Genomic DNA, 14,286 nt, shown 5'->3' with positions numbered 1-14,286 from the left:
CCTTCGGCTTGACATTGAAAGTCTTGAGCCATAGGCCGAAATGGGTGCGGATGCGGAAGAAAGCCTCACACAAGACGATAAACGCCGAGATGTTGAGGACAAAGTTCGGGGCCAGATCATGGAAATCCAGGCCATAGTAGAACATGAGCCCCCGGACAAATGGGTGGAGAGGGAAGCCCAGTCCGCGGAGGAAATGGGGGAGGAACACCACCCTCTCATGGGGCCTAGGGGTGGGGATGAGCTGCCCCTCTTCGGGAAGCTGGTGCGCAATGTCGTTAGACAAGTATCCGGCCTTCCTCAGTTTTTTGATGTGTCCCTCCGTGATGGAGGAGACCATCCACTTGCCTCCCGCTCCGGACATGGCAGGAGAAGGTTGAGGTGGGGTGTGCGGACTTGGGTGCTGGAGCTCGAGTGCGCGGAAATGGATAGGCAAAGGAGGAAGAAGGCGTGGATGAAAAGGTGGATCCTTATCCCCTTATATGGGTGGACGCGACTATGCGTCCCCACCCGCCTGGTAAAACTCGCTTATCTCCCAAGTGCCGTAATCAATGGCGCGGTTGGGTTACCCACGCCCGTATTGATAAGAATCCCGGAATAAGGGGACACGATCTCTACTTTGACAAGACGTGCCAAGGAAACCGCCTCGCTAAACGCGCTGAGGTGGAACAGTAAAACGATTCGAATAAAGACTTGGCCGTGGTGTGATGTCACGCTACGGAATATGTCAGCAGATTAGATTTGTGTAAATATTATTCTCTCTATGGCAATATGTGGAAACTTATTGTTCAGAGCCGGACACTACCTTTGTGTTCAAAATCTTCTATGAAGTACTTGGAGGAGGAACCCGCCTTGCAATGCCAAAGACAATCTGCGCACCGGACTCGTCATCATTGAAGCCTGGTTCAGGGGCTACTGAGGGAGTCCTGGATTAGGGGGTGTCCGGATAGCCGGACTATACCTTCGGCCGGACTCCTGGACTATGAAGATACAAGATTGAAGACTTCGTCCCGTGTCCGGAAGGGACTTTCCTTTGGCGTGGAAGGCAAGCTTGGCGATACAGATATGTAGATCTCCTACCATTGTAACCGACTCTGTGTAACCCTAGCCCTCTCCGGTGTCTATATAAACCGGAGGGTTTTAGTCCATAGGACGAAGATGCAATCATACCATAGCTAGCTTCTAGGGTTTAGCCTCTCTGATCTCGTGGTAGATCTACTCTTGTACTACCCATATCATCAATATTAATCAAGCAGGATGTAGGGTTTTACCTCCATCAAGAGGGCCCGAACCTGGGTAAAACATCGTGTCCCCTGCCTCCTGTTACCATCCGCCTAGACGCACAGTTCAGGACCCCCTACCCGAGATCCGCCGGTTTTGACACCGACACCAAGCTTAATTCCTGCTCGTCCTCGAGTAGGTAAATGATAAAAATAGAATTTTTGATGCAGAGTGCTACTTGGCATAATTTCAATGTAAATCTTCTTAATTGTGGTATGAATATTCAGATTCAAAAGATTCAAGACAAAAGTTCATATTGACATAAAAATAATAATACTTCAAGCATACTAACAAAGCAATTATGTCTTCTCAAAATAACATGGCCAAAGAAAGTTATCCCTACAAAATCATATAGTCTGGCTATGCTCTATCTTCACCACACAAAGTAGTTAAATCATGCACAACCCCGATGACAAGCCAAGCAATTATTTCATACTTTTGACATTTTCAAAACTTTTTCGATCTTCACGTAATACATGAGCGTGAGCCATGGATATAGCACTATAGGTGGAATAGAATGGTGGTTGTGGAGAAGACAAAAAGGGAGAAGTAGTCTCACATCAACTAGGCGTATCAACGGGCTCTGGAGATGCCCATTGTCGGTGTCAAAACTGGCGGATCTCGGGTAGGGGGTCCCGAACTGTGCGTCTAGGCCGGATGGTAACAGGAGGCAGGGGACACAATGTTTTACCCAGGTTCGGGCCCTCTTGATGGAGGTAAAACCCTACGTCCTACTTGATTAATATTGATGATATGGGTAGTAGAAGAGTAGATCTACCACGAGATCAGAGAGGCTAAACCCTAGAAGCTAGCCTATGGTATGATTGTATGTTGTCCTACGGACTAAAACCCTCCGGTTTATATAGACACCGGAGAGGGTTAGGGTTACACAAGGTCGGTTACAAAGGAGGAGATATCCATATCCGTATTTCCTAGCTTGCCTTCCACACCAAGTAGAGTCCTATCCGGACACGAGATGATGTCTTCAATCTTGTATCTTCATAGTCTAACAGTCCGGCCAAAGGATATAATCCGGTTGTCCGGAGACCCCCTAATCCAGGACTCCCTCAGTAGCCCCTGAACCAGGCTTCAATGACGATGAGACCGACGCGCAGTATTGTCTTCGGCATTGCAAGGCGGGTTCCTCCTTCGAATACATCACAAAAGAATTTGAATACGAGGATAGTGTCCAACCCTGCAACATAAGTTCCACATACTTCCGTAGAGAGAATAATATTTTCACAAATCTAATTTGCTGACTTGTTTTGGCAGCATGACGTTATGTCATGGCCCGGTGATTATTCGAACCGTTTTTCTTCAACTAGCTCCACACATAACGCGAGGCGGTTTCTTGACATGTCTTGTCGAAGCAGAGATCATGTTCCCCCAATTACGGGATTCTCATTAATACGGTCATGGGTAACCCAACCGTGTCTAGGACTCCTAGATTATAGGTAAGTCCCAAACGGCTACAGAGAGGACGCTTGATATTTACCCTCTTTATAAAGGGACAAGGTTTTCCCTTTTCCCTCTCGTGCTCAATCGAACCCCTCCCCCGCCTCGAGTTCTAACACCCAAAGCCCAGGTCAGGTGCTCCGGATTTTCAATCATGTCCGGATCCAGCCTTCAAGGCTGGTGGATGCCCTCCTCCGTCACAGAAGAGGATATCAAGAAGTTGAGGGAGGCCAGATACCTGACCGCCGAGGTTTCGCATCGGCTGCCTGCTCGAGGGCAGGTTGTCCCCACTCCCGAACCCGACGAGAATGTCGTGTTCGTCTCCCACTTCCTCCGAGGCCTAGGCCTCACTCTGGATCCCTTCGTCGGGGGTTTGATGTTCTATTACGGGCTAGATTTCCATGATCTAGCTCCGGACTCCTTTCTCCACATCTCGACATTTATTGTCGTGTGTGAGGCCTTCCTCCGCATTACCCCTCACTTCGGCCTATGGCTCAAGACCTTTGAAGTGAAGCCGAAGATGATCGAGGGGCAACATGCAGCGTGCGGAGGCGCGTCAATAGGCAAGATGGAAGGAGCTCCGTGGCCAAAAGGTTCCTTTCCAAAGGTGTCCGAATTATGGCAACGGGAGTGGTTTTACGTCACGGCTCCCAGAAGTGCCAAGTGGGCGGCTGCCCCCGCTTTCCGCTCGGGCCCCCACCATAACTGATGTCATGGATTTGCAGAGGTCTGAGCTGGGGTCCAGCCAAGGACATGCCTATACTGCAAAGCCGCATTCAAGATCTCTTCGAGGGAGATTTTAATTTGGTTGTGGTAATGCAAGTTATGCTGGTTCGTCGAGTCCAGCCTTGCAAACGCCGGCCCCTTCGCTTGTGGGAGTTCAACCCAGAAGGACCGCGTGCCATTCAAAGTTTCCTCGGCCTGACGCACGAGGAGATGTACAAGTCATTCTTCGGACCTCAAATAGAGTGTCCGGATACTACCGAGGACGTGGGCCTGAGCAGTAACCGCGCCGCTGAGCAAGTAAGAAATCCTCTAGACGAACACACCGTCTTTTATTCATGAAGTTATTTCTGAGAGATCGCTCTTTGACCAGGACTGGCTAACAAAGGCGAAGATGATTCGGTGTTCGGCCCCCCTCCCCGAGGGTTTGGAAAATCCGGTTTTGGAAAAGATGCTCGAGCTCGCACCTTGCCCGGAGCCCTCGAAGGAAGATACAGGGGGAATAATATGGGCGGAAGCGGGCCCCCATTGCTGCCAGTTCCAACTGAGGGAATGAGCGCCTCCATAAAGGACGATAACCGGGGGAGGAAGAGGACTGCTTTCGAGGATCCAGAAGCCGAGGCCTCCAAACAGGAGAAGAAGTCTCCAACAGAGGGTCCTGCCTCAGGGGGTGCTCTTGCCGCACAAAGTCCGCGGGGGGATCAGCCCTCCAACGAGTCGTAAGTGATCCAAAAAATACTTTAATAGTGAAGGTATACCATCTTTCTTCTGAGAAAATAACCGCCACATATATCTTGCAGTTCGGGTCTTAGCCCCTCTCAGCTGAGCTCGTCTTCGAGGGATCTTCTTCCGGAGATGATGGAGAGCGAAACGCCTCCCCCGGACTCCTCCGCTCAAGAAGAGGGCAACCCCGAAGTGTCATCACGGAGGGCCTCTTCGGATCCGGTGAGGCCAGAAGATAATCCCATAGACCCCCGAAGTCCCCAGCGTCCGGCTCTTGAAGAGAGCAAACAAAAGAGTCCGGCACCGTCTGGTATGCGGTCGGAAGTTCTGAGGGAGCTGGTGGGGCGAGCGGCCATCTTAGAAGAACACCGTACGCTGATGGGTATGGTGATGGAGAGAATTTCGTCCGCCGAAAGCGGATTACATGAAGCCTTTATGAGTCTACTGACAGGCTTTGAGGTACATGAGATAATATGTGATAGTACCGCACATGTTAGGTGTGCCCTGTGTAGATAGTAGCCCCTGAGACTCTGGTTGTCGTTGAGAACGGCGGCGAACAGAGGATCATAGTCCCAGGCAATAACCAGACTGCCTTTGTGTGCAGGTGGTGGAAGCTCCGGTGGCTAGCCGGACTAGTGAGTATGCCGAATTAAAACGACAACTGGATGCGGCAGATGCCGACATCGAGCTTGTTAACAAGTGGCTTGACGAATCACATGGTAAGTAACGTTTTCTGGTGAATGTCACACAATAAGAGCAGCATGATGCCAGTATCTTTAATATGGTGTGACTGCAGACGGAGCTGCCACCGTGGAGACCCTTCGGGCGGAGCTCGCCCGAGCCAAGGAACAAGCGAGGGTTAGTATTGCAGCTGCTATGAAGGCGGCCGAGGAGTTAAGAGCCGAGAAGGCCGCCCATTGCAAAAGCAAAGAAAAGATGGCCAAGATGGCCGTAGAATTAAAAGGCACTGCCGACCGTTGCCAGTTCCTTGAAGAGGAGAACCGAGTGAAGGCAGTGGACCTGGAGATGGCCACTATGGCGACCAAAGACAGTCGCTCTGCTATGAGGGCGAAGAAGGAGGAGCTGCACGAAGCCGGGGATATTGCGGCTGGTAAGCCCTTTCTGCTGCGGAGGAAGTTCGGAGATGCGCGGTATGCCCCTCTGGATCGGCTGTGGAGTTCGGCAGACGCATATACGGACTTGGCGGCGAGCGTTGTCGATGCGGTCGAATACTTCCAAGATCAATCAGGTCGTGAAGTGGACAAGCTATTCTGGTTGCAATTCAACGTTCCAGAGCATCCGCTTCCCTTGACTGATCAGCTAGCCGAATGGGCCGAACTTAATAGGTTGTCCGGACTCGCCATGAGGTCTGTTGTAGATCAGTTGTGGCCGGAGAAGCCGAAGCCAAACAACTATTTCATCTTAGTGCAGCAGTTCCTTGGCGTGGTGCCGCACATCAATGCGATGAAGAGGTCGGCGTGCATAGAAGGCTCACGGATGGCCTTTGCCTGTGTCAAGGCATACTGGGCAGAGATGGATGCTACCACTGTTGCGGTGCAAGGTTCGGCCATGGGCCGAGTAGCTGCCGAGCACTATTTTGAAGAGGTTCTTGAGGGTGCTCGTTTGATAGAGTCCCAGTGCTCGAAGAATATTATGTTTGAATGGCATGTATTCCCATTGTAAACACAATGTTTTTATGAAATATAGTAAGGCTGTATTTATACTTTTGCCAGAAAGTAATGTGATGCCTCCTGTGCGGCCGTTTATGTATATATGTATATAACCTGAAAGATTGCAGTCGTTGGCTTCAACCCCCACGCATATAATGCGGAGGTGCTCGCAAAAAATGCGTGTTCACACTTAACCCAATGTCTTGGTCCTATTAAGGAGGTGATAGCACAGCGAACGAGGCAACCAGACTATAATGCTTTAACACTTTCACTTAGCCATAGGAGTTTGACAGTGGGGCTACTAGATAGCCCCTGGTGGCTCCGCACTCTCCCGATCTCGGGGTGCGTACATGCCTGGCCGGAAAATGGCCCTTCGTTAAGGCGGAGGAATTCTAACATTCCGATAGGTCATCGAGTGGTTGACCAGTCTCACGCTATATCATGACAGTCAGTTTTCGGCTTTCTCTACTAAGGTGCTCGTCCGGATGAACCAGGGCACAATCGCAGTAGTTCTGCTGGTGCTGCCTTAGCCGATAAAGCGAAACGTAAGGCACCAAAACACAGGAGCCGGGCAAACCCAACATTTGACCAAAGACAATGATTCGGAGCTGATGCATATAAGGCCAAACTCGCGATGCCGAACACTCCCTAAGGTATTCGTTTTGGTATAGACCGGGCCTAAATAGTGCCCTTTGTAAGAAGCCCCTTGTGTCTAGGTACGTGCATTACTCTGACATGGCCACATGCCAAGACGTCAGCATCCTTCTCAATTGTACTGAGAATTCGAGGGATGTGTATCAACAAGAGACAGTAAAAAAGGTTTACGCAGGGTCTTAATCTAAAAAGAATCCTTGGAGCGGGTCCCTGCTGCACGTCTGCGCCTGTGTCTCCGTTGTGCCGTATCCTGGGCGGGTGTAGCACGATGATCATCTGTAAGAGAGAGGAACTTAGGTGAAAATAGTTGTCGTGCAAAAAGATAGTTTTTAAAGAAACCATGTATAACTAGAAATGAGTAGAAATTGCCACTTGTCTGCGCGCGTTGAGCCCCTTGTATTTATAATAGGGGTGTGGCCATCAATCCGGTACAAATTACATATAGCAGCGCCGGACTCGTCTAACCGCGTTCGTGGTCTTGACGACCTATCAAATGCTTTAGTTGGTGAGGCCGTTTTTAGTGTATGGCTGCCAAGGCAGTCGCATTCTCTTCGGTGAGCAAAGATCTCTTAATACTTCCGTTCACTGTAATGATGCCACATGGACCGGGCATCTTGAGTGTGAGGGAAGCGTAATGCGGTATTGCATTAAAGAAAGCAAAAGCTTCGAGTCCAAGTAGTGCTTGATAACCGCATTGGAACGGAGCAATGTGGAAGGTTAAATGTTCGCTACGGGAGTTATCGGGGAGGCCGAATATAACCATTAGTAGCAGGGAGCCCATGCAGTGAGCCCCTGGGCCTGGCGTTACTCCTTTAAAGGTAGTGTTGCTATGGAAAATTTTCGTTGGGTCTATCCCCATTTCGCGGATTGTATCCTGGTATATCATGTTTAAACTGCTGCCACCGTCCATCAGGACTCGTGCAAAGTGGTGTCCGTCAATTATTGGGTCTAATACCAGGGGAGCCCATCCTGCCCGCCGGATACTTGCTGAGTAATCACGATTGTCGAAAGTGACCGGTTGAGACGACCAGTGGCAGGGTTTCGCGGTGATAGGCCCTTGGGCATATTTATCTGGGATGGCCGCTTTGCTTCCCTTGATCATGTGTAATACGTTGACTGTTTTGACTTCTGATGGAAACTTCTTTTGTTCCCCAGTGTCTTGTTGAGAGGCTCATCCTCATCTTCGCTTGGTGTATCCTCCCCCTTGTGTACGGCGTTGAGCTTGCCGGACTACTTGAAGACACATTCTCGGTGGGTATGATTAGCGGGTTTACCAAGGGTGCTATGGATCTGACATACCTGGTCCAGAATTTTGTTCAGGCTGGACAGTTCATCTCTGGCGCCTTTAGAGGGCGGCTTTTGTTGACCTGGCCGAGAGCTTCGGAATCCGGCGTTTACCGCCGTGCTCTTCGGGCTGTCTTCTTTATTCCGACGCTTATTATTTTTGCTGCGTCGTGATTTTCCGTTTTCATCTCTAACTTCGGATGTGCTTGGGTCGCAGGTGCTGCATCTGGCTAGCCAGCTGTCCTCATCCACGCAAAAGCGGGTCATGAGGCTTGTTAATGCTGCCATTGTTCTCGGCTTTTCTTGGCCGAGATGTCTGGCAAGCCATTCGTCGCGGACGCTATACTTAAAAGCTGCCAAGGCTTCGGCGTCCGGGCAGTCAACTATTTGGTTCATCTTAGTAAGAAACCTGTTCCAAAGCTTTCGGGCTGACTCTCCGGGCTATTGAGTTATATGACTCAAATCGTCCGCATCCGGGGGTCGGACATAAGTCCCTTGAAAATTTGCCCGAAAAGCGTCTTCGAGCTCTTCCCAGCTTCCAATGGAGTTTTCGAGGAGGCTTTTAAGCTAGTGCCGAGCTGGCCCTTTGAGCTTGAGGGGTAAGTACTTGATGGCGTGGAGATCATCTCCTCGAGCCATATGGATATGGAGGATATAGTCCTCAATCCAGACCCCAGGGTATGTTGTTCCGTCGTATGCCTCTATGTTTACGGGTTTGAATCCCTCTGGAAATTCATGGTCCAGCACCTCATCGGTGAAACATAGGGGGTGTGCGGCACCCCTGTATCTGGGTGTACCACGTTGTTCTGATGTTTGTTTTGTTACATCATATGCCGGGGCGCGCTTGCGTGGTCCATAGATGGATCTGGTTGCACCCTCCTTTTGGTGCGAGCCCTCGTGTGGATCGCGTATTGGCTTGTGAGTGGCGTTGTTTGCCGCTCCATGTTGGCCGTGAGGTTGTCTATCCGGCTAGGTGGCCGTTTTGATTTTTGGTTGTGGGGGATCTAGGGCCTCCTCATCGAATTCGGGTAGCAACTTCCGCTTCGGGTAGCTCTTGGTGGGGCGATTACCACCATACTTCGCTGCTGTGTTGAGTACTTTACTCCATTTGATTTGGAGTGTGTCCTGTGCAGCCTTGAGCCTTTGCTTCTGCTTTTTCAGACTGCTCGCGGTGGCAACAAGCCTTTGACAGGCATTCTGCTGCTCCGGGTGCCTGTCCGGCGTTAAGTCATCCAGACTATTATCTTTGACAGAATTGGTTTGTTCGGTTTGATTCTCCGTATTGCCGTGGTCCGGTAGTGGTTCGCCCTGCTCCAACGCTGGGTCTGTATGATCGTTATTTCTGCCGAGGCAGGATTTGGGGCGGCGCTTACGCCGCTGCTTTGACTGCTTCTCAAGGGGACAAGCCTTCGTTGCGTCCTTCCGTTCCTCATCGTCGTCTTCTTTTGGTGTGTCCACCATGTATACGTCATATGATGAGGTGGACGTCCAGCGCCCTGTGGGCGGTGGTTCGTCTTCGCCTCCCGCATCGTCGTCCATACCGTCGATGTCTTCGGAGTCGAAGTCGAGCATGTCGGTTGAGTCATCGACAGTGGCTACCAAGTGGGTGGTGGGTGGGCCTCGAATTTCTTCATCGTCCGCATCCCAGTCCCGCTGGACATAGTTCGGCCAAGATTCTCCTGACAAGGAGAGAGACCTTAATGAGTTCAGTATGTCGCCAATTGGCGAGTGCTGAAAAATATCCGCGGAGGTAAACTCCATGATCGGCGCCCAATCGGATTCGATAGGAACGGGCGCAGGCGGTTCGGAGTCCATGGCCGGAGAAGGATCCGACAGTTTAACAACACGGCTCTCGTGCAAGGCAAGGTCGATGTTCAGCTCGATCACCGCTGAGGGTAAGGCCTCCGTGGCGGGGTCCATCCACCCATCCGCGGAAGGTGCAACTGGCTCCGAATTGAGGGTCGGAGCGGCTGCCGGTGCGATCTCCTTAACACTGTCCGATGGGAGAGCTAAGGCATGCTCATCGTGACCGCGTGGCGCACAAGGCAGAGGCTCGAATCCATCGAAGATTAAATCTCCACGGATATCGGCCGTGTAATTTAAGCTTCCAAACCTGACCTGGTGGCCAGGGGTGTTACTTTCCATCTGCTCCAGATGGCCAAGCGAATTGGCCCGCACTGCAAAGCCGCCGAGCACGAAGATCTGTCTGGGGAGAAAAGTCTCACCCTGGACCACATCGCTAACAATGATAGTAGGAGCCATCAAGCCTAACGGCGACGACACAGAGGAACTTTCAATGAAAGCACCAATGTCGGTGTCAAAACCGGTGGATCTCGGGTAGGGGGTCCTGAACTGTGCGTCTAGGACGGATGGTAACAGGAGGCAGGGGACACAATGTTTTACCCAGGTTCGGGCCCTCTTGATGGAGGTAAAACCCTACGTCCTGCTTGATTAATATTGATGATATGGGTAGTACAAGAGTAGATCTACCACGAGATCAGAGAGGCTAAACCCTAGAAGCTAGCCTATGGTATGATTGTATGTTGTCCTACGGACTAAAACCCTCCGGTTTATATAGACACCGGAGAGGGTTTGGGTTACACAAGGTCGGTTACAAAGGAGGAGATATCCATATCCGCATTGCCTAGCTTGCCTTCCACGCCAAGTAGAGTCCTATCCGGACACGAGACGAAGTCTTCAATCTTGTATCTTCATAGTCTAACAGTCCGGCCAAAGGATATAATCCGGTTGTCCGGAGACCCCGTAATCCAGGACTCCCTCACCCATCAATAGATATCAATGTGAGTGAGTAGGGATTGCCATGCAATGGATGCACTAGAGCTATAAGTATATGAAAGGTCAACAAAAAGAAACTAAGTGGGTGTGCATCCAACCCGCTTGCTCACGAAGACCTAGGGCATTTTGAGGAAGCCCATCATTGGAATATACAAGCCAAGTTCTACAATGAAAAATTCCCACTAGTATATGAAAGTGACATAATGAGAGACTCTCTATCATGAAGATCATGGTGCTACTTTGACGCACAAGTGTGGTAAAAGGATAGTAACATTGTCCCTTCTCTCTTTTTCTCTCGTTTTTTTATTTGGGCCTTCTCTTTTTTATGGCCTCTTTTTTTCGTCCGGAGTCTCATCCCGACTTGTGGGGAATCATAGTCTCCATCATCCTTTCCTCACTTGGGACAATGCTCTAAAATGATGATCATCACACTTTTATTTTTCTTACAACTAAACAATTACAACTCGATACTTAGAACAAAATATGACTATATATGAATGCCTCCGGCGGTGTACCAGGATATGCAATGAATCAAGAGTGACATGTATGAAAGAATTATGAACGGTGGCTTTGCCACAAATACAATGTCAACTACATGATCATGCTAGCAATATGACAATGATGGAGCGTGTCATAATGAACGGAACGGTGGAAAGTTGCATGGCAATATATCTCATAATGGCTATGGAAATGCCATGATAGGTAGGTATGGTGGCTGTTTTGAGGAAGGTATTTGGTGGGTGTATGATACCGGTGAAAAGTGCGCGGTATTAGAGAGGCTAGCAATGGTGGAAGGAAGGAAAGTGCATACAATCCATGGACTCAACATTAGTCATAAAGAACTCATATACTTATTGCAAAAATCTAGAAGTTATCAAAGCAGAGTATTATGCGCATGCTCCTAGGGGGATAGATTGGTAGGAAAAGACCATCGCTCGTCCCCGACCGCCACTCATAAGACAATCAATAAATAAATCATGCTCCGACTTCATCACATAACGGTTCACCATACGTGCATGCTACGGGAATCACAAACTTCAACACAAGCATTTATCAAATTCACAACTACTCAACTAGTATGACTCTAATATCACCATCCTCATATCTCAAAACAATTATCAAGCATCAATTTTTTCTTAGTATTCAATGCACTGAAAAGAAAGTTTTACAAATCTTGAATACCAAGCATATTATTATTAAGCAAATTACCATGCTATTAAGACTCTCAAAATAATCTAAGTGAAGCATGAGAGATCAATACTTTCTATAAAACAAATCCACCACCGTGCTCTAAAAGATATAAGTGAAGCACTAGAGCAAAATTATATAACTCAAAAGATATAAGTGAAGCACTAGAGTAAAACTATAGAGCTCAAAAGATATAAGTGAAGCACATAGAGTATTCTATCAAATTCCAAATTATGTATGTCTCTCTCAAAAGGTGTGTACAGCAAGGATGATTGTGTTAAACTAACAAGAAAACACTCAAATTATAAAAGACTCTCGAAGCAAAACACATATCATGTGGTGAATAAAAATATAGCTCCAAGTAAAGTTACCGATAGAAGTAGACGAAAGAGGGGATGCCTTCCGGGGCATCCCCAAGCTTTGGCTTTTAGGTGTCCTTAGATTATATTGGGGGTGCCATGGGCATCCCCAAGCTTAGTCTCTTGCCACTCCTTGTTCCATAATCCATCAAATCTTTACCCAAAACTTGAAAACTTCACAACACAAAACTTAAAGTAGAAAATCCCGTGAGCTCCGTTAGCGAAAGAAAACAAGAGACCAATTCAAAGTACTGTAATGAACTCATTATATATTTATATGGGTGTTATACCTACTGTATTCCAACTTCTCTATGGATTATAAACTATTTTACTAGCCATAGATTCATCAAAATAAGCAAACAACACACGCAAAACAGAATCTGTCAAAAACAGAACAGTCTGTAGTAATCTGAAGCTAGAGCAAGATCTGGAACCCCAAAAATTCTAAAATAAATTTCTGGACGTGAGGAATTTATCTATTAATCATCTTCAAAAACAATTAACTAAATATCACTTTCCAAATAAAAATGACAGCAGTTCTCGTGAGCGCTAAAGTTTCTGTTTTTTACAGCAAGTTCAACAAGACTTTCCCCACGTCTTCCCAACGGTTCTACTTGGTACAAACATTAATTAAACACAAAAACCACAACCAAAACAGAGGCTAGATAATTTATTTATTACTAAACAGGAGCAAAAAGCAAGGAATAAAAATAAAATTGGGTTGCCTCCCAACAAGCGCTATCGTTTAACACCCCTAGCTAGGCATAACAAGCAAGATTAGATCTAGGTATTGCCATCTTTGGTAGGCAATTCTTCAATGAGGCATCTATCTCCCTTAGGAATTTCTTTCTTTCTAGTGATTATTAAACTCTTAAGCACAAGATCGAAAAATTCATTTGTAGCAATTGGTTCCTTAATGATAGCAAAAAGATTGGGATGAATACTTATAGATTTAAGATCCGCAATTTCCTTACTAGATGATTCACCCTTATTTTTAGGAACATGCACAAGCTTGGAAATTTTAGTAGGAGGACTTGGAGTATTCTTTACGGAAGAAAAAGCGGTTCCCAAGTTCGTAATGATACCCTCAAGTTTATCAATTCTAGTAGAATCTAAGTTCATCTTCTCATTAACTATGGGTTCCTATTCCTTAATATTTTTCAAAGTCATTGCTACCTTAGGTCCATATTGGGTAATTTGATTGTGGATCTTTTTATCTAGATTTTCAATTAATTCAATAGTATCAACTTTATTTTCAATAATTTCAAGTCTTTGCATAACATGCTCCAAAGTTAACATAGTTCCATTAACCAAAAGAGGTGGTGAGCCAAATAAATCTAAAAAAGCATTGAAAGAATTAGAAGTATGGCTACCCAAGAAATTCCCTCCGGTAATGGTATCAAGGATATATCTATACCAAGGACTAACACCTACATAAAAATTGTGGAGAAGAACTGAAGTAGATTGCTTCCTGGTAGATCTATTTTGAACAATGCAAATTCTACACCAAGCATCTTTTAGATTTTCTCCCTCCCTTTGTTTAAAATTTAGAACTTCATTCTCGGGAGACAACGAAGAACATATGAGACTAGCCATGACGACAAGCAAACAAACTAACACACGAGCAAACAAAAAGCAAACAGGCAAAAGAGGCAAATAGAGAGAGAGGGAGGATAGAGAGGGAGAGGGCGAATAAAACGGCAAGGGTGAATTGGGGGGAGAGGAAAACGAGAGGCAAATGGCAAATAATGTAATGCGGGAGATAGGGATTGTGATGGGTAGTTGTCATGTTGACTTTTGCGCAGACTCCCCGGCAACGGCGCCAGAAATTCTTCTTGCTACCTCTTGAGCACTGCGTTGGATTTCCCCGAAGAGGAAGGGATGATGCAGCAAAGTAGCGTAAGTATTTCCCTCAGTTTTTTGAGAACCAAGGTATCAATCCAGTAGGAAGCTACGCTCGAGTCCCTCGTACCTACACAAAAACAATAGCTCAACGCAACCAACACGCTTAGGGGTTGTCAATTCCTTCATGGTCACTAATGAAAGTGAGATCTGATAGAGATGATAAATAATATTTTTGGTATTTTTGGTATAGAGATGCAAAGTAAAAAGTAAAAGCAAAGCAATATGAAAGTGCGTTATATCGACTAGAGAGG

This window comes from Triticum urartu, chromosome 4, assembly GCF_003073215.2.
Source record: "Triticum urartu cultivar G1812 chromosome 4, Tu2.1, whole genome shotgun sequence".
Lineage (NCBI taxonomy): Eukaryota > Viridiplantae > Streptophyta > Magnoliopsida > Poales > Poaceae > Triticum > Triticum urartu.
This window is presented reverse-complemented; position numbering follows the sequence as displayed.